Source organism: Canis lupus, chromosome 2 (assembly GCF_003254725.2).
Source record: "Canis lupus dingo isolate Sandy chromosome 2, ASM325472v2, whole genome shotgun sequence".
NCBI classification, from domain to species: domain Eukaryota; kingdom Metazoa; phylum Chordata; class Mammalia; order Carnivora; family Canidae; genus Canis; species Canis lupus.
Window position 1 is genome coordinate 29,994,217 of NC_064244.1, and position 26,052 is coordinate 30,020,268.

At 44.4% G+C, this 26,052-nt stretch overlaps 2 long non-coding RNA genes across 4 annotated transcripts; one reads left to right on the forward strand and one right to left on the reverse strand.

Moving 5' to 3' along the window:
- Window positions 1–5,040: 5,040 nt before the first annotated feature.
- LOC112659039 (uncharacterized) lies at window positions 5,041–22,093 on the reverse strand. Of its 3 annotated transcripts, XR_003136131.3 has the most exons (5): window positions 21,827–22,093; window positions 20,853–21,254; window positions 17,496–17,754; window positions 6,206–6,369; window positions 5,041–5,459 (listed from the first exon to the last, which is right to left on the reverse strand). It is a non-coding gene; the product is annotated as an uncharacterized LOC112659039 (long non-coding RNA). The 3 variants fall into 3 exon arrangements; XR_007405957.1 differs by lacking the exons at window positions 5,041–5,459; window positions 6,206–6,369 and adding an exon at window positions 6,407–9,503; XR_004813962.2 differs by lacking the exons at window positions 5,041–5,459; window positions 6,206–6,369; window positions 17,496–17,754 and adding an exon at window positions 17,778–20,773.
- On the forward strand, window positions 22,086–24,320 carry LOC125753650 (uncharacterized). The gene is made up of 2 exons (XR_007405956.1): window positions 22,086–22,470; window positions 23,976–24,320. It is a non-coding gene; the product is annotated as an uncharacterized LOC125753650 (long non-coding RNA).
- The last annotated feature ends 1,732 nt before the right edge of the window (window positions 24,321–26,052 follow it).

The following is a 26,052-nucleotide window of genomic DNA, read 5'->3' on the forward strand; positions in this document are numbered from 1 at the left end:
CCCATGGCCACACCACAGCACCGCATCTACTGCAGTGTCATTTCTAAGAGGACCGCAAAGTACACCAAAGTCCAGACACTAGAAACCACTTGTTTTAAGGAACTACTCATGAGTTTCCTGATAACAAAACAAAACAAAACAAACAAAAAAACAACAAAAATAGATTCCCTAGTGAATCTAGGGATGTCAGGCAAAGACCACAGACATGATTTCCAGACCCCAAAGCTAGAACCTAGTATGACACTTGAATGTGAAGCCCACCTGACATATTCACTCCTCCTGCAAAAAGGGAAAGAGGAAGAAAGGATGAAGGGAAGTAGATGGGTAGGAAGGAGAGAGGAAGAAAAGAAAGAGAAAAGGAACAAAATTATGCTATAAGAAAGAAGATGTGGTCTATGTATACAATGGAATATTCCTCAGCCATTAGAAACGACAAATACCCACCATTTGCTTCAACGTGGATGGAACTGGAGGGTATTATGCTGAGTGAAATAAGTCAATCAGAGAAGGACAAACATTATATGGTCTCATTCATTTGGGGAATATAAATAATAGTGAAAGGGAATAGAGGGGAAGGGAGAAGAAATGGGTAGGAAATATCAGAAAGGGAGACAGAACATGGAAGACTCCTAACTCTGGGAAACGAACTAGGGGTGGTGGAACGGGAGGAAGGCGGGGGGGTGAGGGTGACTGGGTGGCGGGCATTGAGGGAGGCACTTGACAGGATGAGCACTGGGTGTTATTCTGTATGTTGGCAAATTGAACACTAATAAAAAATAAATTATTTTAAAAAAGAAAATATAAAACATAAAAATAAATTAAAATAAATTATAAATATATATATTAAGTGACTATCAGGAAGTACCTAAAACCTAACATCCTTTGCATTTTCTAATCCCATAAAATATAAATAATTACGATTCCTTAATGGTTGTACACACATCATTTGCATCACTACAAATATCTTCTGAAATCTGGGTCAAGACAGCTCTCCAAACATTTTTCTATTTCCTGCCAATCTGTGCAAAAGTAATCCGTGACAATACCATGTGTTTATCACTCAGTAGCTGGAGGTCCTAGAGGCTCAGATCACGACGGGCAGGAATATATGGGAGAAACTTGAAGGTCCTCTCATGTGAAGAATGTTTTCTCACTGGGCAGGAAAGTGAATTTTTTGAAATATCTTCTGGAGTGTATCAGTACTAAGAATATTGGAAGTTAAGTGCTTGTGGAGTACTTGACATGGCATGGGCTCATGATAAACATTAAGTGAACAACCGTGACGTTTGTGTTTAAATTCAGGCAGGATCTGAGCTATCCAATTTCTACTGGATAGCTACCGTTTCTGTATGGCTATCTAAATCTTTAAAAATTAAAAATTAAATAAATGTTAATATTCTGTTAACATTTCCTCAACCAGCCACACAACCACATGTGGGTCTTGGCTGCCAGATTGGGCATTGCAAAGGTTCCACGGGTCCGGATACTGACTATCCAGGTCCCCCCACAGCCCACAAGACCAGCACGGCTATCTGGCATTACACTCCTGCTTCTTTTTACAGAGAGTCTCATTTTTCTTATCACATGCCTCCCCTTAAAGTTTGTTGTTTTGGATAAGAAAAAAACAAAAAACAAAAAAACAAAACAAAACAAAAAACCATGCAGCCCTGCAGGATACTGAGCTCCAGTCGGAGCTTTTCCCACCTCCGAATAGAATAGAACTTCTGGGTTGATTCCAGAAGGTCCTGACTCTCCCTATCCAACACCCGTCACCCCAGACTTCTTGTTTGTAATGGGTTTGCTGATCTGTTGATGTTTTTGGTTTTCTCGCTGGCATGTTGGCTTTCTATAGCTACTGTTTTCTGAGAGCCTGAGAGTAAGTTCCAGATCTAAAGGTTGTATTGTAGATTCTAGAAGCTACGAGATTCAGTTGAGTCTGTTGTGACTTCTGCCTTTTATTATGATTTAAATAATTCCCTCAGAAGAGCATTCATGTTATTCAAGGTCTTCACTATGTTTTACATGATTATCACTCTTGTGAAGTCAGGAATTCCTTCTTACCTTTTCCTCCGCGCCACTGGAGGATGTATTTTAGTACCACCTTCTGTTGCCGGCATCCCACTTATTTTTAACTTTCAAAGCAGTAGCACATGCATTATTCAAAGCTCTTGCTAGAAGATTTGGGGCAGACTCTGCTCTGGTGATTGCCTTTGAAAGCTCTGAGTTGCCAAGCACTGAGCAAATCTCTTCTCCGGTTTGCTTGTGTTTTTATATATCATTTCCATTCGCGTAGTAAGTGTAGGAATCATGATCACAAAGAATCATTAGTGTGACCAGACACACGAACTGGCGCTAATCATTAATTCGTAACATCTTGTTTATTCTTCTGTCTCATCAAGTGCTGCTGGGCGTGAGGCTTTAGCTTTCATTCGTGACTTTGTCCACAGGATAGAATGAGTGTAACGGGTCTCAAAGTGTTCTTCCATTTTCCCACCCATAAAGGAAGATGATTAAACAATACATCGGTTTACTTTCGTCCCCAGAATACCTATCAAGCTATGAAAACAGCAGCACATCCATGGAGACATCTGGTGATGCGAGCGTGGCGCTGGATGCAGGTGGCTGCAGCCGGGGCATCCCTCCCTCTGTCACTGTGTGGTCTCCATGGAAAGCGTGTGCCTCGCTGATCCAGGAGCACCATTTTGGTGAAGGTCAACAAGTTCCCAGAACACGGCTCAGGCTCTCACCCAGAGCAATCATGACGTATTTGCTTTTTGAAACATCCAAAGCAAGCATGTCCCTTCATCGGTTGTTATTTTAGTTCCAACTCCGATCAAAGTGACTGTGTGGGGCAGCCTCTAACAATACAGTCCAGTCACTTTCATTAATTTCTTTTGGGAATGCGTGGCTTCCAATACAGAAAGGAATATTTTCTTTTTAATGAGAATTTTAGAAAATATATATAAAGAGCACCCTATAGACAGAGTTCATACTGATTTACCCAATGTCACACTGGACACACGCTAACACACGTGTGGTCGAGTACAGGCAAGCCCTTCTCATTGCAAACTGTCTCTGGAGCCACAGGTCCAGAGTGAATTGTACTTCCTTGTCGCTCTTCTTGACCTGTTTTACGTAAACCCTTCAGAGCCCATCCTGGTAACTGCCATTGTCAAAAAGGTCCCTCAGATTTTCTACGTGTTTTCACATTTCTTCAGTCAACACTTCGGAGTTTGAATAATGGTGCTTTCCGCTACTAGTTTATTATCATGGAAAGATTACTTAACCTTGACAAGTATCAGTTTGCCCATCTGTAAAATGGGGATAAATTGTAACTAGTAGGTAGGGTTGTCATGGAGACTAAATGCAATAATGCGGTTTCTCAGCATGCACCATTAAAAATGAGAGTGTTATATTATTATTGTTATGATCATTCCCAAGTTCCCCAATCCTGAATGTAAAGAAAATTATTTGATTGTGTAGTGGTTTGCTAGATGCAAATATTGCCCCAGTCTGATTCATGTCAGTGCTGTTTATCCTGTCTTGCTGATTTCAGTGAGGGGATTGGAAGCCAAATTCTCTATCCAGGTTTCCTAAGTTCAAATCACAGCTCAAAAGCCTATTGACTGATGGCTGCAATAGACAGATAAAGTCCAAAATCCCAGCAGATCCAGAGTTGAAATCTAGGTCTTATTCACATCCTGCTCAAAGCAAGAAGTCCCGATTTAATTGGCAGGCTCTTTCCTTCCGGGCAGTAACTTGGGGACCCAGGCTCCTTCCATCTTTTGTCTCCACCATCATCAATGTGTGGCTATTAATTAAACAGGTTCTACTGCATCACATGAGCAGAGCAGGGAACAGGCCACACTTCTCCTGGGAGTTTGCATGGTCCAGACTTGGAATCACTTCTGCCAACGTCACATGGGCTGGAACTCAGCTCTATTGCATATCTAACTACTAGAAACACAACCATGTGCCAAGAGCAAGCACATGAGTTTGGTAATTACCCAGCAACACTGTCTAGCAGAGTTTTCTGGAGTGATGGGAACGATCTAGATCAGTTCAGTTGCCCACTAGCTTCATGTGGCTATTGAGCCCTCGAAAAGCATCCTCTGTAACTGAGAACCAAGGTTTTACTCTTATTTGATAGCAATTAGTTTTAAATAAGCTTGAATATCCACATGTACCAGTGTTTCCATACCGGACAGAGCAGAAGGCTCTCACACAATGATCAGTTTACTTCTGAGGTTCCTTATCTACAAAGTACTGAATCACAAGCATATGCGTTTCAAAAGTTAACTGAATTGAATGAGTAAATGCTCAGGTTTATGAACACACTATATCACAAGCCTACTTTGAAGAGCCTTCTCTGTCGTTAGCATATTGCTGCCATTTACAGACCCCTGTATCAAGTACAATGGTCAAGAGCAGCAAACTGTCAGGGTAGACCCAAATTTGATTCCTAGTTTCTCAGTGTATCCATTGGGCTTTATTGGGAAAAAAAAAAATGACAGGGGATCCCTGGGTAGCTCAGCAGTTTAGCATCAGTCTTCGACCCAGTATGTGATCCTGGAGTCCTGGGATTGAGTCCCGCGTTGGGCTCCCTGCAAGGAGACTGCTTCTCCCTCTGCCTGTGTTTCTGCCTCTCTCTGTGTTTCTCACGAATAAATAAAAAATAAAATCTTAAAAAAAAGAAAAAAATGACATAATTTTCCATTTGCCTATGTATAAAGGATACAATAATTCCTACTGTGTTTTTTAAGGATTAAACAAGATAATATATTTTTTAATCAACAGAGTTTAGGGATCCCTGGGTGGCGCAGCGGTTTGGCGCCTGCCTTTGGCCCAGGGCGCGATCCTGGAGACCCGGGATCGAATCCCACGTCGGGCTCCCGGTGCATGGAGCCTGCTTCTCCTTCTGCCTATGTCTCTGCCTCTCTCTCTCTCTCTCTCTGTGTGACTATCATAAATAAATAAAAATTAAAAAAAAAAAAAAAAAAAAAAAAAAAACAGAGTTTAACTATTATTTCTCACCCCGTATAAAAGGCTCCTTAATTAACATAAATCAAATGGTCACCTGCATAAACTAATTTCCAACTGCTTCAACACTTTGCAAATAAAAGCCTGTATTGGCCACTTTGATCTGAATTACTCTGTACTGTTCTCTCAGCATAGTGATGATAACTACTAATTTTAAACATCTGGAAGGCCCTATGTTTTCAGCAAGACCTTATGATTTTTCTCTAGAGTTGTCCCTCACTTTCTAGGCTCACAGTCCATCCATGAGTTGTCCACTGAGGATGGCATAGAAGCTGTTAATTATTTCTTTCTGCTGCATGCGACTTGTAATGCCAGTGTGGATGCTTGTGCAGCTCCCTGCCTTCCTTTCCCATGGGCCAACAATGCAATTCCAGTCCATAGTCTCAGAAGGTGGAGTCATGATTTTTGTCATGAGTAGGCTGTGAAGGAAGGTGAAGAGCAAAGTGAGCCATGATGTGTTTGTAAAGATGAGAATGAGCAAGATGATCACACATCTAGAATACAAGCCAGGGAGCTAAGATCATTTTCCATCCCCAGGCATTGAACTAAACAGCTTTCAGGAAATATTCAACAATCCTTTGAGGAGACATTTGGGGTGAAAACTGTAGTGGGGGCCCCACTATTTATGTACACCCCCGCTTCATCTATGTAGGCAATTTGCACAGGTGAAGGCACATCCTTAAAGGTCCAGATCCCATGCTTCTTGTTCCGTGTTAATGAAGTTCATGATGACATGAACAAATACTCCTAGGACCAGCCAAAGGCAGGCAACTTATCCATTCAGGAAGTTTCAGAAAAAAATTAACAATTCTGATACAAATAATAATTGGTTTATTATTCAGGATCACTGCACATCATTATATATCACAATTACACTGGTTCATATCATAATTACATGATTATATATATTTGAGGTAAGAGTGTTCTATGATGTAGTAACACTGGTATGGCCATGTTCAGGTAGTTGTTTCTTGAGCCTCTGTGCTGGGATTTCTGTTTCATAACCTGATGACTATTGGAATTGGCGATGTTGATTCCAAGATATACCATATTAATATCTTTCTTCAGTATCATACTCTCTGTCACATTTAATAACTAGCTTTTCAAATACAGGCCACTTAAAGAATTCAGATTGAAATTCACCTGAAGAGTGAACAAAACTTACTAAACTTTCTTTGGTTCCAAAGCACACACACCCTCGTGTGCTACACTCAACAGACACCAGCTGGGAGGTGCTCGCTGGGTGAGAGGGGGAGGAAAGAGCCTTCAGAAGACATAACGGTAAGCAATTCAAAATAGTATCAGGAGTGAGATCTTCTGTGGCTGTTTCTGGAAAATAAAATCAACATTTCCAATCAAGGAGAAAAAGCAGAAGTCTTGAGTGAAGACATTAAAGCCCCGTAGAATAAGCCAGGAATGATGTGCACAATGTTGGACTCAGTAAAGCTAAATACCTTTGCAGATGATTCAGGCCCACAGCAAAGCTGAGGCATCTAAAAGTAACATGAGCCATTGACCGCAAATATGCTGCAGACCTATAAATGTGATTTCTGCTGCATAGAAAGATAAAAGAAATTATAACTAAAAGAAAAGCTGTACAGCTTCCCCATGGCTCTGGGCTTAAAGTCTTATGCCCCCCTTTTTTTGTTGGTGGTGAGGTATGATTAAGAGCACCATGATCTGTCAGTCATCTACCTTCTCTCTTCCCATTCAACCCACCTACTAAACCAGGTGGCTCAATTTACTCAGCCTGTAGGCTTCAGTCTAGGCCAAACTAGTTAACATTTTCTTTCTCCTCCACAAACCTAGGGACCTATTCAGACATTTACACCTTATACTATTGACACCCCTAAGTATCAAAAACTCTGTAGTTGAGTTGCCCACTGTACTGTACACAACTCAGAAGAACAGGGATGCTATTAGCCCTTGCTAATCTCTGTTAGAAAATAAGGCCATTGTGAGACCATGGCCCTCATGGCTGTTCAGTTTCTCCATCGGTCACTGTTTACTTTTATAAATCCAGAGACAGCATTAAGATACAGAAAACAGTGTCTTGGAGGATATTTGAAGAGTCTGGCACCCAATTTAAGATGAATTTCTCAGTTTTCCATCATGAGCTTTTAGGAAATGTTTCAACAAGATAATCAAAGTCCATCTTCAGAACATTATGAATAAAGTCACTTTTTACTCTATGATCTTCATGTTTACTCTTTCTCCATCCTCTATGGCCCCAGATTCAGTCTTCACTCATTCAACAATCTTCCATCGAACATGGTCCGGGAACCAGGCTCTGGGAAGGGAACCAGCTGCTGCCATGATGGACCCTTGACCTAACCTGCCTTTACCCTGACACTTGCCTTGCATCCATCCCACTTGGTTCCCTCTTGTTAGTCCACACTCTTCCCAAAGCCTGTCCCCCTGTGAATTGTACTTACCCATGTAGTTTTAAAATTTATTTGTTTGTATACATATGTTCTGCTACTCCCTTTGTGCCTAGATTCCAAAAGAATTTGAGGAGATATGAGTTCACTTGCTAGTGTCCCATCCCACCAAATTCCTGTATCTGCTTTTCAGTAATGGGCTTGACAAAAATTATCAGGGGGACAGAAATCACTGTGCTACTCTGTGTGAGTCATTATAGAAACATGACTTTTATTTTTTTAAAGATTGTATTTATTTATTTTTGAGACACACACACACACACACACACACACACACACACAGGCAGAAACACAGGCAGAGGGAGAAGTAGGGTCTCAGCAAGGAACATGATGTGGGACTTGATCATGGATCCCGGAATCATGCCCCAGGCCAAAGGCAGATACTCAACTGCTGAGCCACCCAGGCATTCCAGAGACATGATTTTTAAACCTGCTACAGCTTGGTAAAACAAGTAGAACTATTTCTGCTTTATAGATGAAAAAAACAACAATGTGAGATCTGCTTCCTTACCAATTTTTCAAATACACAACACAATATTGTTCACCATAGGCTCTATGTTGTATAGCAACAAATTATCAGATTGTATACATTAAATATATGCATTTTTGTATCTCAATTAAACCTCAATAAAACTTTCAAAAAGAAGAATATGGCACTAGAGTTCTACTCAAAACAGTTTCAAGAAACACTAAATTGGCTTCATGCTCCAGATTCAATCTTTAGAGTAAATGTTTGCTCTTGAACTTCAGAAAAACATCAATAAGTTTAATTATTTTTAAGAACATTTTGTTCTGTTTTTGTTTGTGAGAGCTCTTTAAAAGCAAATGGTCTAAAATAATTGAAAACACACTATAGATAATGTTCGTCATATACGAGATAATATCGGTACTAAATATGTTCAAATGCATATTTAGAGTGAATAAATCAAATAATAAAACTGGAAAAAATGCTACATTGTATTTCTATGACCATGCACTTTCTTCCTTGCTTGTGAATCTGATAAATGTGAAAGTTGAAAGGATGACAGACTGTCTTTGTTTAAATATTTTTTTAATATAAGGAATAGCAAACCAAGGTAATGTGATGGTAGATTTGTATTATGGCAAAAGAATGTTTCCTATGCAGAAGCTTTTTATCTTAAGTCCCAATAGTTCATTTTTGCTTTTGTTTCCCTTGCCTTCATAGAGGGATCTTGCAAGAAGTTGCTGTGGCCAACTTCAAAAAGGGTGTTACCTGTGTTCTCCAGGATTTTGATGGAATCTTGTCTCACATTTAGATCTTTCATCCATTTTGAGTTTATCTTTGTGTCTGGTCCAGTTTCATTCTTCTGCACGTGGCTGTCCAATTTTCCCAGTATTTATTAAAGAGACCGTCCTTTTCCCAGTGGATAGTCTTTCCTGCTTCGTCATATATTAGTTGACCATAGAGTTGAGGGTCCATTTCTGGATTCTCTATTCTGTTCCATTGATCTATGTGTCTGTTTTTGTGCCAGTACCACACTGTCTTGATGATAACAGCTCTGTAGTACAACCTGAAATCTGGCATTGTGATGCCCCCAGCTCTGATTTTCTTTTTCAATATTCCCCTGGATATTCAGGCCTTTTCTGATTCCATATGAATCTTAAGATGATTTGTTCCAACTCTCTGAAGAAAGTCCATGGTATTTGGATAGGGATTGAACTGAACATATAAATTGCCCTGAGCAGCATTGACATTTTCACAACATTAATTCTTCCAACCCATGAGCATGTAATATTTGTCCATCTGTTTTTGTCTTCCTCAGTTTCTTTCAGAAGTGTTCTGTAGTTCTTAGGGTATAGATCCTTTACCTCTTTGGTTAGGTTTATTCCTAGGTATCTTTTGCTTTTGGGTGCAATTGTAAATGGGATTGACTCCTTAATTTCTCTTTCTTCAGTCTCATTGTTAGTGTAAAGAAATGCCACTGATTTCTGGGCATTGATTTTGTATCCTGCCACACTGTCAAATTGCCGTATGAGTTTTAGCACTTAAGAAAAAAACTTCTGCAAAGCAAAAGAGATAGTCAACAAAACTAAAAGACAACCTGCAGAATAGGAGAAGATATTTGCAAATGACAGATCAGATAAAGGGCTAGTATCCAAGATCTATAAAGAACTTATTAAACTCAACAGCAAGGAAACCAGCAATCCAATCATGAAATTAGCAAAAGACACAAACAGAAATTTCATCAAAGAAGACATACACTTGGCCAACAAGCACATGAGAAAATGCTCTGCATCACTCACCATCAGGGAAATACACATCAAAACCACAATGAGATCCCACCTCACACCAGTGAGCATGGGGAAAATTAACAAGACAGGAAACAACAACTGTTGGAGAGGATGTGGAGAAAGGGGAACCCTCCTGCACTGTGGGTGGGAATGTGAACTGGTGCCGCCACTCTGGAAAACTGTGTGGAGGTTCCTCAAAGATTTAAAAATAGACCTGCCCTACGACCCAGCAATTGCCCTGCTGAGGATTTACCCCAAAGATACAGATGCAGTGAAACGCTGGGACACCTGCACCCTGATGTTTATAGCAGCAATGTCCACAATGGCCAAACTGTGGAAGGAGCCTCAGTGCCCATCGAAAGATGAATGGATTAAAAAGATGTGGTCTATGTATACAATGGAATATTCCTCAGCCATCAGAAATGACAAATACCCACCACTTGCTTCAACATGGATGGAACTGGAGGGTATGATGCTGAGTGAAGTAAGTCAATTGGAGAAGGGCAATCATCATATGGTTTCACTCATACAAGGAATATAAGAAGTAGTGAAAGGGATTATAGGGGACGGAGGGAAAATAAGTGGGAAAAATCAGAGAGGGAGACAAAACATGAGAGACTGACTCCTAACTCTGGGAAACAAACAAAGGGTAGTGGAAGGGGAGATGGGTGGGGGGATGGGATGACTGGGTGATGGGCACTGAGGGGGGCACTCTATGGGATGAGCACTGGGTGTTATATTATATGCTGGCAAATCAAACTCCAATAAAAAAATATACAAAAAAGTAAAGTCTGTTTTGTCTGGAAAAAAAAAGTTTCTCTGAATCTCAAATCAGAGGTTAATTCCAATTTAGCTATAATTGGCCTATTATTCCATTCAAATTGATTTCTTTTTCCATCATCCTAAAAATACATCCATCCTTTCTGATGAACAAGACTTGACTTGAGATGTTGTGGTAATTCCCAAGTGATTCCTAGAGTCACAGCCTTCCATACCAGTAGGACCTGTGCCACCCCATGATTTACCTTCCTGGGTGAAGTGCACGGTAATGGATAGGAGCTGGTCTGGCTCAGTGACAGGGATGGTTGGAAAGACAGAGCACCAGTCCATCACAAAAGGGTTGAATACTCTTAATTCCAGCCAAGTAATTTTGTGTGAGTATGGAGGCCAGATACCAAGAAGCCAGAAATCCAAAGCTCTATGTGAAATCTCATGATTTTTTAAATGTTGGTGTCCAGCCTAGATTTAAAACTGTGTTTGGGCCAACAATGTGAAAAACATTGTTTGAGCCAACTATGTGAAGCCAAAATTCACTGCTGAGCCCGGCCTGGGAGCTACCAGTTTGTGACTTGGATGTGGGAGCTCTAGAGGGTCTCATTATACCTACCGTCTATGAAACATTGCTCCCTGGGGTGACTCCCTTGGCAGTAGGCCAGCACCCAGCAGCCAGAGATGGTCACCTGCACTTACTGTTATTAACTTCTCTTGGCCTTGGAAAGGAGAAAGTGGCCCAGATCAGAGGTGAGGCCTTCCATGTAATTTCTCTCCAGAATTGCTTAGGTCATAGCGCACATCCCTGTGCATCTTTTCTGTCAGAATGCCTTGCCATGGAACTAAGCCATGACTAGACTTTGTAAATCTTTTTACATATCCAACAATAAAACCAAACAGAACAAAATGTTTTAAATGCCATAATTATTAAAGCACATTACCTAGTCACACCTGATTACCTCAAGGGCAGTCAGACTGCACTCAAAACAAGCAGGAGAATTCTCTGCCCTGAGGGTACTTTCTCAGACAGTCTGAGAAGACTAAAATAGGGAAGGTTAAGTGAAAATGCCTTCTCAACCACACAAGGGATTAAGTCTATAACACATTGCTTTTGCTTTAGTAATGATAAGGTTGGGTTGGTTGGTTGGTTTTCATTTCTGCCACATAGTTCAAAATGCCAAATATCATGGCAAATTAGCAACTTTTGCTAATATCCTAGTTGATTACAAGATGTTATGCACCACTTAATTAAGATTTAGAAAATTAAAAAACATGAAATCAGATAAATGCAAGAATTTTGGTGTCTGGAACTCCAGTTATGAAGGACAGGTGATGAAAGGAATCAGGGAAGTTCAACTCCTCTTAGCAAATATTATTTGAGCATGGAGCATATGCTTACTGTGGTGAACATGGTGGTGATAGGAAAGAATTACGATTCTGCACATTCATTAGGATAGCTTGTAACATAGGAATGGAGATCTCTTTTTCAAAACTCCTGAGAATATAATACAGACTAGAATCCCAGAATTATGAAGGTTCCAAGGCCAGAGACAAATTGCATTCAGCTTGAAGGCTGATGGGATTCAGACTCTGAAGCAGCCCACTGGAGCGGCTGACGGTGAAGCACAAATTGAAAGATGCGTGAAAGTATTAAGGCTGTATCCTGGGAAATAGTGGGACCATTAGTGGAAGCAGAAAAGTCAGGGCACAAGGAGTAGATTCTAAAGGAAATTTTGATTTTGGCCCTCATGAATCTTAGGGTAAAAGCAGGTCATGCTGGAGTAGATGCCAAAAAGACCATTAGAGGTGTGCAACTTGAGCTCAAAAGACCCCAAAGCTAGAAATTTGTACTGGAGACTTGTCTGTGGAGAGAGGATAACTAAAGTATTTTGCCTGAAAGTTATCCTAAGGTCACGAGAGAAGTTTGAAGGAGAGAGGGCGAAAGACAGCTGAAGCCAGAATTTTTAAAAATAAGTTGTTTATTTGACAGAGAGAGAGAGCGCACAAGCAGGGGGAGTGAGAGACAGAGAAGCAGTCTGCCCGCTGAGCAGGGAGCCTGATGGCAGGGCTCGATCCCAGGACTTTGGGCTCATGACCTGAACTGATGGCAGATACTTAACTGAGAGAGCCACCCAGATACTCCGGAAGCCAGAATTTTTAAAAAAGCCTTATATTAAAGGTCAAGCAAAAGGGGGACACGTGGGTGACTCAGTCAGTTAAGCAACTGACTCTTATTTCTGTTCAGAGCATGATCTCAGGATCATGAGATTGAGCCCCTAGTGGGGCTCCACACTCAGTGGGGAGTTTGCTTGGGATTGTCTGTCTCCCTGTCCCTCTACAGCAAACCCCACCCTGTTCACACACTCTCTCCCTCTCTTTAAAAAAAAAAAAAAAAAAAAAAAAAGTCTAGAGAAAGAAAGCCCTAGGAAGCAATACAAATGAAGGAAAACCAGGAAAATATGTATTTTGATAGAAGCTTTAGGACGGAAAGATATCCAGAAGGATCTGGGAACCAAAACATGTCTAATACTGTCAAATGTTGCCCAAGTTCAAAGACAACAGAATTGCTTACTTTGGTGAACAGAAGGTGATCCTTGATAAGGGAGGATAAGTGATTTTAACAGCATTACAGGGAGAAACTTTACAGATCAAAGGACAAATTATAGATAGAAGGAGTAGGCACAGTAGAAAAGAATAGCCAAGTTTTGGGGGGAGTTTGACATTGAAGAGAGTTTTTTCTGTTGAATGATTAGTGAGGTCAAGAGAAGATTTTGTCTTCTTTTTTGTAGGAGAGAGAAGACAAAATGGAGAAAAGGTAAACCACAAAAGAGGAAATAACTGGTGGGTAGAGATTCTGAGGATGAAGTACATTTCTTGGAGGAAACATGGGAAAGAGAAGGATTATTTCCTCTACAAGAGACAGGAAGTGAGAGAGTGAGTGTACAGAAACATAGGCATCTGAAATAAAGATGAGAAACATAAACAAGCCTCAAAACAAGCTTGACTCCATGTGTAGAAGGGATTGAGCGAATGCCTGAGAGGTGTTGTAATGATGAGTCAGGAGAACAGGGAAGGTGGAGCAAGAGCAGGAGGTTCCTAAGTGTTGCTCTTGCAAGTGGGATAGAATTCTAACAAAGAGGATGTGTGTGTGTGTGTGTGTGTGTGTGTGTGTGTGTGTGCGTGTGACATGTACATCATTACTTGTGTTGTTCTCATCTCATCAGTGTCTTTTCCTTATCCTGGTAAAAAGAAAAGACATTGATTGGAAGAAAGTCTTTGTGAAAAAAAAACATATGTAATTAGGGACTAGTATCCAAAATATGCAAAGAACTCTTAAAACTCAACAGTAAGAACCCACTTAAGCAGTTGATTAAAAAATGGACAAAATCTCTAAATTGACACCTCACTGAAGATACACAGATGGCAAATAAACATATGAAAAGATGCTCAACATTGTATGTTATTAGGAAATTGCAAATTGGAGCAACAATGAGGTACCACCAAGTTGCTATTAGAATGGGCCAAAAAAAAAAAAAAAAAAAAAAAACAAACACAAAAACAAAAACAAAAAAAACTGACAATACTAAATGCTGATGAGGATGTGAAGCAATGGGAACTCTGACTTAGGACTGATGAAAATGCAAAATGGCACAGTCATTTTGGGAGACAGATTGCCAATCTCTTGGGAAACTAAACAAATTCTGACCATATGATCCAACGAATGTACTTCCTGGTATTTGTCCAAACAGTTGAAAACTTACAACCACATAAAGTCCTGGAATGTTTATAGTTGTGTTATGCCTAATCCCCAAAACTTGGAAGCAACCCAAATATCCTTCAATAGATGAATGGGTAAAAAGCATGATACATCCTTACGGTGGAGCATTATTCAGCAATGCATGCATGAAAAGGTAGAGCACGGGGGATATTTAGAATATGGAAAGTGCCCTGTGTGATGCAGTAAAGGTATGTACACTTCCTTAAACATTTAGTAAGACCCACGCAGTATAGAACACCAAGAGTCAGCCCTAAGGTAAGTACAGACCTTGGTTAATAATCATGTGTCAATATCAGTTCATCAATTGTAACAAATGTCCCTCAGCAATGCTAGATAATGCTAGGGAAAACTGTGCAGGTATATATAAATAATCTATGAATCTTTTAAGACATAATTGCAATTTTAGATCTACACCAAAATGCAGTGAAAAGCCTGACTTGGGAATTTGCACTAATTACTTAGACTTTCTCAAATTCTTTTGTATCTTTCATTCTTTTTTTTTTTTTTAAGATTTTTATTTATTTATTCATGAGAGACCCAGAGAGAGAGAAAGAGAGATTTGCAGAGACACAGGCAGAGGGGGAAGCAGGCTCCATGCAGGGAGCCCGACGCGGAACTCGATCCCAGGTCTCCAGGATCAGGCCCTGGGCTGAAGGTGGCGTTAAACCACTGAGCCACTCAGGCTGCCCCTCTTTCATTCTTTTTTTTTAAAAGATTTATTTATCTTTAGGGGAAGGGCAGATTGTGTGATGTGAGCAGAGGGAGGGACAAAGAGAGAGGGAGAAGAGAATCTCAAGCTGACTCCCTGCTGAGTGCTACGTGAACCCACGACCCTGAGATCTTGATCTGAACCAAAATCAAGAGTTAGACACTCAACCCACCCAAGTGCCCCTATCTCTTTTAAACTTAATTTTTGTTTGTATGTGTTCACTTTGGGAATGTAAGTGAGAAACTGATGGAGAAAGAATTTCCAGAGGAAGAAATTGCAATATTTTCTTTTTATGAGCACTCATCATATAATATAGGAGGGAATGCTGAGTATAAATAGACCACCTTTATTTTTTGTTTAATCTATTCAACTGAGATCTGTATTGCCACTACATCAAGTATTCAGTTTTGAGAATTCAGAGAGTAGTTTTTTTTTACCTATTTCTCACAATCAGTGATAATTTAGCAATCCCTACTCACATATCAATTGATTCATTTACTAGGATAATGAAATCAATAATGTCTAACTTCTTTCAGATTATGATATTAAAGAAGGCATAAAGTTCGAATTTGGGAAAATGAATTTTTAAAAATATCTGTAAAACAAACAGTTGGTTTGAAATAATGGAAGTGGAGCGGGTTTGTGGAAATAAATAGAATGGAGCAGAAAAATGGTTTGAAGGGGATATAAGCGAAATAATGTGTTAAATTGATTTCGATGGAACCCTTTATATTGGCAAACTGCTAAACAATCATTTTTTGCATATCATGAATTACCCACATTTCCACCGTCTCTCATGTTCAAGCAAAGTGCTGACGAATTAATGCTTATTAGGGAAACAACCGTGAAACAGAATGACACTCCACTTCAGGCGATATACGCAGTTAGAAATCAGAATGCTAAAGAATATCTTAAAATCCGTCAATTAATCCTCTTTTTTTCATGGCTATATTGTTGGCTGATTACAAATGAGTCACCAAAAGTATTCTGTGCATACAGAATTTGGATTTAAGGAGTGTTCGTGTCAAAGCATAGAAATACAGAAATTACTCCTAATTTGGCCAAACCTAGATAGTGCATTCCAATCTCTAAAAGTCCACTCAGAGGGACACCTGGGTGGCTCAGTGGTTGAGCGTCTGCCTTTGGCTCAGGGTATGATCCCAGTCCGGGGATCGAGTCCTGCGTCAGACTCCCTGCATGGAGCCTGCTTCTCCCTCTGCCTATGTCTCTGCCTTTCTCTCTGTGTCTCTCATGAATAAACAAATAAAATCTTACAAAAAAAAAAAAAAGTCCACTCGGAAACAAATAAATGTAAGTGGAGTGATTGTGACTGACTGACTGACTGCTCGGGGTGGTCACCGGGACGATGGCTATATCCACGCCACGAGTATTGCACAGAAACTCAGATTGATGGATACCAGTTTCACATACATGTTTGTAAGCGTGCAAAACAAAACCATAGTTAGTAATGCATGGGGGGTTGCAGATTTAGAAGAGTATTTCCATCGATACTGCATTTACTTATGTGTGTGTCAAAAAGGAGACAGAAACACACCACCTAGTCCAACACAGAAAAATGATGTAATCGTTGACTAGGCATCAGGTTTCGAAGAAAAGAGAGGCTATGTCCACAGGGCTTGATGACAGCAAAGGCAGGGCAGCCACCCCTGCTGGGCTGCAGGGAAGAGGGGAAGGGATGGCTGAGTCTCAGGGGCTTGGTGGAAGCCCAAGGAGCAGAAGCTGGTAGACCTCTGAGGAGTGGAAGAAGGAGCAAGCCCTGTGCCTGCCTGCACGCTCCTGCAGTAGAGTCTACCCTGGGGCCAGCTGGCCCAGCAGGAATGGGTTTGCGGGGCCCCAGCCTGGTATCACAGAGCAGTGGACAGACGGCAGCCTGGAGCCGAGGGACACCAGCTCAGTCCCTGACCTGGTGCTCGTGTCATCTCTCACCTCCTGCGCAGTTCCCTCATCCTGGGAACACATTGCAATTGCTCCTTCCCTGTCTTGGGATGTGTCTTGGAGCCTCCCCCCACCCCCAGAGCACCTAGGTGCCGTCCACTTCTGCTCTTCAGTGAGGCAAAGAACTTCCCTGAAGTCTGCCTCCCTGACTCAGTCACCTCCGGAACCACAGTCCCTTTCCTAAGGTGCACAGCAAACCACCCACAGTCGGCTCATCGATGGTGAGCCCGTGTGAGGCCCACGTGAAGCACGGAAGCTCCCGGGCTGTATCTCTCCCCCATGCATCTGTAATCTCCCTGAGGACAGGAGCCCCATCTGGGGCATTTTGTTACAGCAGCCCGTGCAGACTGAGACAGATGCCCAGGAAGTTGCCAGGTGGAGGCTGGAAACAAGGGAGCAAACAGAGAAGGGGCTAGAAGAAGCATCCTGGTCTAAGAGCTCGTCACTTGGACTTGGTGCCAGCGCATCTCTAGAGCAAACTCTTCAGGCAAATGACTTCATGGGGTAAATTAACAACCACAGAGAACAGATGCCATGACCCCCATACCTGGGTGGAGGCTCTCGGAACTTTGTGAGTCTGGGGCTCGATGTCTAGAACATCCATTATGATATCCGCTTGATCCACTGCCATGAAATGCACCTCCCTTGTAACCTAAATACTTTATTCCACATTTTGCTCCGTTTTCGAGTCCTGTCCCCAGAGCAACCTTCCAAGGGCATTGTTGATTGACTACATGCAAGTCAGCATGAGACAAGCAATCCGTTAACTGGCTTGTCTTGTCCAAGGGGGTGTGAGGCAGGATGAGCTGGAAAAGAGAAAGTGGGTGAACATGGAATCAGAATGTAAGATGTCGAGCCCCACACCTTCAAAGGGTACCTCGAAATAACAACAAAACAGCGTCCAAGCCCAAACTAAATTAAAAAAAAAAAAAAAAAAAACAATGTCGCTGGACCCGTGCCATTTCTGCCACTGCACTGAAACTGGGTTTTAGTTAACATGGCTTAAACGTTTATACTATCTGGAGCTCGCAAGCCATGTTTGCAGGTAAGTTTTTTTCTTTACAACTTGAGCCTTTATTTATTTATTTTTTTCCTTTTCTCTGTCATTCGTGACATGTAGACTCGGAATAAAGCAGTAGATCTGGGTACGTCGGTTGTTAATTGGAACATCCACCAAAAGATAATTAGCACATACTCTTGGGATGATGTGACAACCGAAGAGTCGTGACTGGAGCTGGGTTTGAAGTCGAGTAAATACAGAAATTGCATCTCTCTCTCGAAATAGCCTGCTCAAAATCTGGGTTAAGTGTGAGTGCCTAGGTGTCAACAGCAGGCTGACCACAGAGCCGGGAATCAAGACACGAGCATCCAAAGTGATTACGGGTGAAGAGAGGCAATGGGATTAAAAACTGGCAGTAAAATAAATAAATAAATAAATAAATAAATAAATAAATAAATAATAAATAAATAAAATAAAAAATAAAAACTGGCAGTGACGCAAAGGCGAGGCAGGGGGAAGTGACCACGACAGGGGTCTGAAGAAGACTCACCGAGGAGGGAATGGTTAGGGCCATATTGGCGCACACATGTGGAAATACAATTCAGTTGAAAAAGAACATTCGTGCCCCTGCCCCAGAAGGTCATGAGAGTGGGCATCATTATATTAAATAACCTCTCTGGAGAGGAGGCACAAGCCAGTTTACTAAGGTATTTAAGATTGCACTGCAGGGCCGCCTGGGTGGCTCAGCGGTTGAGCATCTGCCTTCGGCCCAGGTCATGACTCCAGGGTCCCAGGATCGAGTCCCACATTGGGCTCCATGTGGGAGCCTGCTTCTCCCTCTGCCTGTGTCTCTGCCTCTCTCTCTCTCTGTGTCTCTCATGAATAAATAAATAAAATCTTTTTTTAAAAAGGGGGGAAAAATCCTATCGGAGAAGCAATTAAAAAAAATCCCACTGGGAGCTATAATTCACTGGCACCAATATCGACTTGACAAAATGTTTCCCATTCTAATTTCGGAGGGCTCGATGAGGCTCTTATTTCTCTCCTCTGTACCATTTATCTCTAACCACCGTCTTGTGCACTTGAAAGGGGGCTAACCGATTGGAAGGAAGTGCTGGGTGTCCTTGAAACAATATTTAGATTCCTGATTTAAGGTTGGTAGTTCTTACATCACAAATGAAATGTTGAAGACCGAGAAGGCTAACAACAAGGGAACGCCTTCATAAAATCGGTGTTAAGGAAGACTCTAACGTTAGGGACGGGATCGTTTTCCAGCAAGCGGTCCCTGGAGTCTGTCGGGAGCTGAGCGGCTGGGCTGCGGGGCCTAGGAGGCCCGACCTCCTTGAGCTCGGTCTCCGCTCGCCGCCGGCCTCCGCTCCCCGTAGGTACCTGTATCCGAAAACACCTCCTGTGCTGCCGCGCAGAGGGGCGGTGAGGATGGGACGGAGGACCAGGTCAACAGAGCCGTCCACACAGCTAAGCAGCCGTCCCAGGGCACAGGCTAACATCGTGTGACGTTAGAGGGAAGACAGTAAAACGGTGAAGTGACAAAGTCTACAATGGGGATACGCACGTAAAAGAGAGTGTTCCGGGGTTCAGAAAATGGGGACCACGTATACAGGCTGACCTGCATGGCACCATACGCTCCCGTAGTGACTCCCTCAGTGCCTTAGGTGGCCTCTTGTCTCTGACCCCAAAGCAGCAGGTGACATTGTCAACCCATTTTCATTTCTTCTGTCCCCAGGTGGCCCTCTAGACACTTCACAGTCATAACGCAGTCCTCTGCCTTTCTGTCCCCCGGACCAGGGATCCCACTGCCTGCAAGAGACTTGGCTCTAGCTCGGTGTGGGCCTCTGCTCTCGTCCTATGCCACCCTTGAAACTCTAGAGTTCTCGGATGTCTAAGGCTGCTGTCTGAGGAACTCTGCAACAGCTTCATGAGTGAATCAGACCCCTCAGGGAATCCTCTGCATCCCTGCCGCAGGGCCTCCTCCCCGCCCCACCTGCAGTGGGATGCCTTCTGGATGGAGAACAAGCGCCCACACTACACCCATGTGACTTCACGGGCTTCAGAACACCTTCCACTTGTCCCGTGGGTGTCTCACACTGCGCTCCTCCAAACACTCCCACCCCATTCCTACAGGGTATCAAACAGCCACTGATTTATGTAAGGTGCGGTGGCCTTCATCACATGCTAAGCCAATCTACCATCTGTGCGCCAGGTCGTGCCCTGCAATACCTGGGGGAACTTCCTGGTGCTTTTCATTTGGGATGATTAGCGATGCTTACAACCTGGTGGCTCTGACAGTATGATCAATAAAATAAGCGAAATTTGGAACAAATCCTTTGCTCATAAAGGATGTTGTCCTGCAATCCCCAAATCGGTTGATGTGGGACGGGTGGTGATCTTGGAGGACTTGAAGGACGAGCGGACGAGCCAGTGAGACATTTGGAAGATTCTCATTGTACCCTCGGGGCTTGGTTGTAGTTAAAAAGTGGACTGACCCCAGAGAGTCCCCGAGCACTCTCCCTTCCTTTCAAGGGCGGCTCATGTCCCACCTTCTCCCGAGTGTCCCTGCTCTCTGCCACTGCTGTCACTGTCCTCTGAACTGTTGGAGCATTTTGTCTTTGCCTCTGGCTTCCTCGTTAATGACTCAGCATAGACTGCAGCTGATAATTACAAACATATTTTTAATGCATGCACATATTCACCCTCAGCAAGTAGTTGCCAGCCGTGCAAGGCAGAGGACTCACCGCACGGGTCTTTCTCCCAGGGTCTTGCTGGAGCCCGTGCTGCACCGATGCCCCAAAAATACAGACGGGGACCTGGGCAATGGGGGAAAGGATAAGACGCACGACCAGACAAGAGTGACTGCTTATCTAAAAAGCAGGACGAGGCCTTTACCGGGTGGTTCCTTCGTTGTCCATCAACGCGGGTCTTAGAGCTGTTCTGGGCGTTCCGTGAGCTAATGCGTGTAAGTCGCTTGATCCAGGACAGGCCCCGGGCACGTGCTCAGTGCACACCAGCGATGGCTGTGGTTGCTGTGGGCTGCAGGGGGCCTACCTCTGTCTGCCCACACACCAGCTGCAAGAACCATACTCTACCCCAGTGGGGGCTCGGAAAATATTCCTAAATGTAATAGGATTGAACTGGTGGTAAAGATGCTGCAAACACTTTGTACGTCTGATTTGCAGAATTAATGACCGATCGAATCCTACTGATGCAAATGGCGGGAGACACTGTGCTTTCGTTGTAATAAAACCTCACCGCGGATGCCCTCAGGGTCACAGCAAGGGGTCGCGGAACCTGAGGACCAAAGGGAACCAATAATGGGGCATCAAGGAGACCATAAAGGAGTGCTCTGAATGTAGTTCTGCAGGAGGGGGTTTCCGTTTTCAATGTGTGGCACATACACCTCAATAAAAATTAAAAATGAAATAAAATAACAAATACAAAATTAAAAAAAAAAAAACTCTCGAGCTCCTTATGGGAGCTGGGTCACCTTCTGTTACAGCTGTTTTGCTTTGTTTTCTTTCTATCGGAGACGGTGATGATTGGGGGAACGTTGATATTAGGAAGAAACCCTTCCCTGCTGCGCGACGCCCCTGCAACGCTGGCCCCTGGCACGGGGAGCAATGCTGCAGCCCCAGCTGGGTGGGCTGCAATCTAACCAGGTCCTGACACCGGCCACCTGGAGATGGGGTCGGACCCCACAGGCTGAGGCCTGGTCCCACAGCACCCCTCCCGACCCCTCACAGACAGCACCCACAGGTCTGCGTGGTCCCCTGTGCATCTGACCTACTGGCTACTACTGATCGGAGCTGCTACAGATTCGCTTAGTGTGCAGGCGCGGCTCACAGAACTTGGGGGAAACTTACTCTTTTTGCTTACTAGACTACCAGGTTATTAAGAAAGGATATGGCTCAGGAACAGCCAGGTGGAGAGACGAGTGGGGCAAGACTGCGGAGAGGTGTGGAGGCTCTCCAGGGCCGGAGAGCTGTCCCCACTCTCTATGTGTCCTCCAACCCCAAAGCTCTCCAAACCCTGTCATTTTGGGGTCTTTGTGGAAGCTTCATCACAAAGGCGTGCTTGATGGGCAGCTGATCCAGCCCCCAGCCACTCTCCCCCTCCTGGAGGTCAACGGTTGGGCTGAAAGTTCCAAATCTCCTATGATGCCTGGTTCCCCTGGCAACCAGCCCCCATTTTTAATCGTCTCCAAGAGCTGGATTCTTTACATAAACCCAGGTGTGGTCGGAAGGGGTTTCTGATGAACAACAGGACCCTCCGTCTACCCTTATGATGCCACAGCTATTTCAGGAACCGAGAGCAAAAGAAGAAATACTAGAGCCAAAGATGCTCCCATTGCTTTGATCTCTTAGGAATTTGCAAGGGTTTCTGGAGCTCTGTGGCAGGAATGAAGATGAGGATGGAGTATTTCTTACAAATCACAGTATGGTAGCTGAGTAGGAATTATTTGAGGTGTTAGGGAGGCGGCGAGGGCAGTGCCTACGCCGTGTGACGGGTGAGTACACAGCACGCTTTTTCTCTGGCCCCAGCGGGAGCCTCTCTGAGGGCAGGGCCACCTCCCTGGGCCTTCCAGGGCTGGCCCCGAGCTTGGAAGCCAACTACGCTCCGTGGGCAATGAGCCGCTTCCCTATCCTCCCTACTGGGGGATAATGAGGGTTTGGTAGTTTAGGGGTGAAGGTCCTGCACATGCCACTGCTAAAATATGCAGAACTGGCATATTGACTATTTTGAGTGGAAGTCGCTTGCGGATGCAGGGAGGGGTCTCTGACCGCCTCCTTCCTATCTCCTTTCTCTCCTGGGTCATCAAATCCCCCAGGAGATGGGTGCCCAGCTGCCTCAGTCCATTAAATGTCCTACTCTTCATTTCGGGGGCTCAGGGCCTGATCTCAGGGTTGTGAGATCGAGCCCCACATCAGGCTCCACGCTTAGCATGGAGTCTGCTCGAGATTCTCTCTCTCCTTCTGTCCCTCCCTTCCACTTGTATTCTCTCGCTATTTCTCTGTCTCTCTAAATACATAAAATATTTTAACAATAATAAATAATAAGACTATCTTTAAAAAAAAATTCTGCAGGAGAAAGGCCCCCTCCCTTCACCAGAAGAGCACACATTCTTAGACACCGAAACGGGCCTGTGCGAACGTGCCTACGACAATGACCTAAATCCCCAGGGGTCCCCCCATTTATCTCCAGTATTGCTGGTGGCCCACACCTCTATCTCTCCTGTCTTGTCAGTCTCTGCCGTGGAGCATGTTCTTCAAATGGTACATGAGCTCTCAGGACTACCTACTTTCTTGGGTCTTCATTTCTTTCTTTCTTTTTTTTTTTTTTTTTTACATTTTTTATTTAAATTTTATTTTTTAAATTTTTTAGAAATGTATTTATTTACTTATTTATTTATTTACTTGAGAGAGAGAGAGAGAGAGAGAGAGAGAGAGAGAGAAAGGCAGAGGGAGAAGCAGGCTCCATGCAGAGAGCCTGACACGGGACTCGATCCCGGGACTCCAGGATCGCCCCCTGGGCCAAAGGCAGGCGCTAAACTGCTGAGCCACCCAGGGATCCCTATTTAAATTCAATTTACTAACATCTAGTATAACCCCCAGTGCTCATCCCGTCATGTGCCCCCACCTCAGTGCCCATCACCCAGTCACCCCATCCCCCCACCTGCCTCCCCTTCTGCAACAGTCAGGAGTTTCTCATGGTCTGTCTCCCTCTCTAATTTGTCCCATTCATTTTCCCTCCTTTACCCTTTAATCCCTTTCACTATTTCTATTCCCTGAATGAGTGAGACCATATGATGATTGTCCTTCTCCGACTGACTTGCTTCACTCAGCATCATGCCCTCTGGTTCCATCCACGTCGATGTAAATGGTGGGTCTTCATCTCCTCTTAATCTTGGGTCTTCATTTCTTATGTAACGGAGGCCTCCATGTACACAAAGAATATTAACACTCAATAAAGTGTGCACGTTCTTCTGTTCAACTGTCTTTTTTTTTTTTCCAGTTTAATTCCCAGCAACCACAGATCCCAGATGGGCAGAGGACAATCCTCACCTCCTCTTTGCTTCCGCGGACAAGGTTACCTGACCCCAAACGCCGTGTGTAGGCGACGCCAACCAGGATTCAGAAATATTCCCGTCATAGCGACATTTCTTTTAAAAGCATCCATCAGTGATAGCTCCCTAGCAAAATTTTCCCTGATTGCCATACTTTATGCCCTTATTTTAATTTGCTTAAGCAGGCGTTATGATTATAAATTGGCTCTTGATTATCCACAGAGGTATTATCTCCCGATACTTGCTGAAAATAACTGAGCAGAAGAGGCAACTAAACTGTTTATTTTCATTCACATCGCTCTGTGCGCGCTTTTACTTTTCTGGCTCCTGTGACTGACAGCCAGAGATTTTATAATCTGAGATATTTGATTACTTCCCCAGCCCAAGAAAGGAGCAGAATGAACCCGGGAAGAAAGAGAGCTGACGAGCATTTTTGCTGGAAGCGAGGGGTCGTGCAAACATCGAGGAGGCTCGAGCAAAGGTAGGCGGGCAGGCGGGTACTCGGCCTGCGACAGGCTCCAGCCTGGGGTATCGTAGCTGTGGCTTTACTGAGTCATGAATTTTCCAGCACGCCCTCCCAAGAAGACACCTTGCATAGTTAGGCCACCTGAAGATGCTTTAAACTCTTGTTTCCTGAATAGTGGACAACGCACCCGGCCGCGCTCCGCTTCACATCTCAGACACCTCCAGCTGCTACAACAAAAACTCCGCAGACTGGGTGCCTTACCCACACCGGGCATTCATCCCCTCGGCCCTGGAGCCTGAAGTCTGAGGTCCAGGTGCCAGCACATCCCGTGTCTGGTGAGACCTTACCGTTTGGTTTACAGACGGGGTCCTCTGGGCAGAGGGCCGAGGGGGCTCCCTGGGGGCTCTTTTTATTTTTTTTTTAGATTTTATTTATTTATTCATGAGAGACACAGAGAGAGAGAGGCAGAGACACAGGAAGAGGGAGAAGCAGGCTCCCTGCAGGGAGCCCGATACGGGACTCAATCCCAGGACCCTGGGGTCATGCCCTGAGTCGAAGGCAGATGCTCAACTGCTGAGCCACCCAGGGTCATGGGGGGCTCATCTGTGAGGCCTCCCTTCCTGTTGTGACCTCCACACCTCCGGAGTCCCCACCTCCTGACACCGCTACACGGGGGGTGAGGCTTCAACAGATGGACTCGGGGGGACGCACACATCGGGTTTCCAACGCGCCTCAGGACACCAGGGCCTACAGGTGCAAGCTGTGAGCACTCAGGTGAGAGCAGGGGTGCGAGGTCAGCCAGGCCGTAAGACCCCGGCCATCGGGGGCGGGCGCTGCGGGCAGAAGGCCTGGAGTGTCCCCGCAGGAAGCCGTGGCCCTTCTGTGACAACAGAGCCCCCTCTCCCGCCACCGGCCCTGCCTAGTTCCAGGAGCATCATCACCTTTGGCTCTGAGGTGGGCCCCTGGTGCTGCCGGGCTGCACACACTAAAAGCAGAGATGAAAAGCCACCAAGAGGCAGCGAAGTGAGGCTGGTGCTGGGCTGCGGCCGGGAGGCCTCAGCGGGCAGCTTGGCAGCAGCTTCGGCCAGGCCGCCAGGTGCAGGCCGCGTGGCAGCAGGCGCATACTGTCACCCCCCCCCACCGCTGGCCCTCACCGTGCCCTGTCCTGTCCCCCTCCAAGGTGCTGACCTGGTCTCGGGTCCTAGCAGGAGTCCTTCAGGCACAGAATGGTCCACGCAGGAGGAGGGGTCTCCCTGCAGACCAAAGGGGGAGAATCAGGATCTTTCCCTGCAGGCCCAGGAAGAGAAGGCAGGGTGCGTGGGCTTCGGTGTTGATTTATTAGTTCGTGGGTGGGGCCGGCCTGACATTTAGGGGAGAGAGAAAGTTCTGGAGAAAGAGAGGGCGGGAGAAAAGGCCAGCACCTGCCCGGTAGGGAGGAGGAACTTTCAAACACGGTTATCGGTGCTTGATTTGAACTCAGGGGCTGAACTTGCCTCCATTGCTAAGATGGAGTCAAGAGCCCCCTTATTGGGGTGTCAAGTGGGGATGATGTCAGAGGC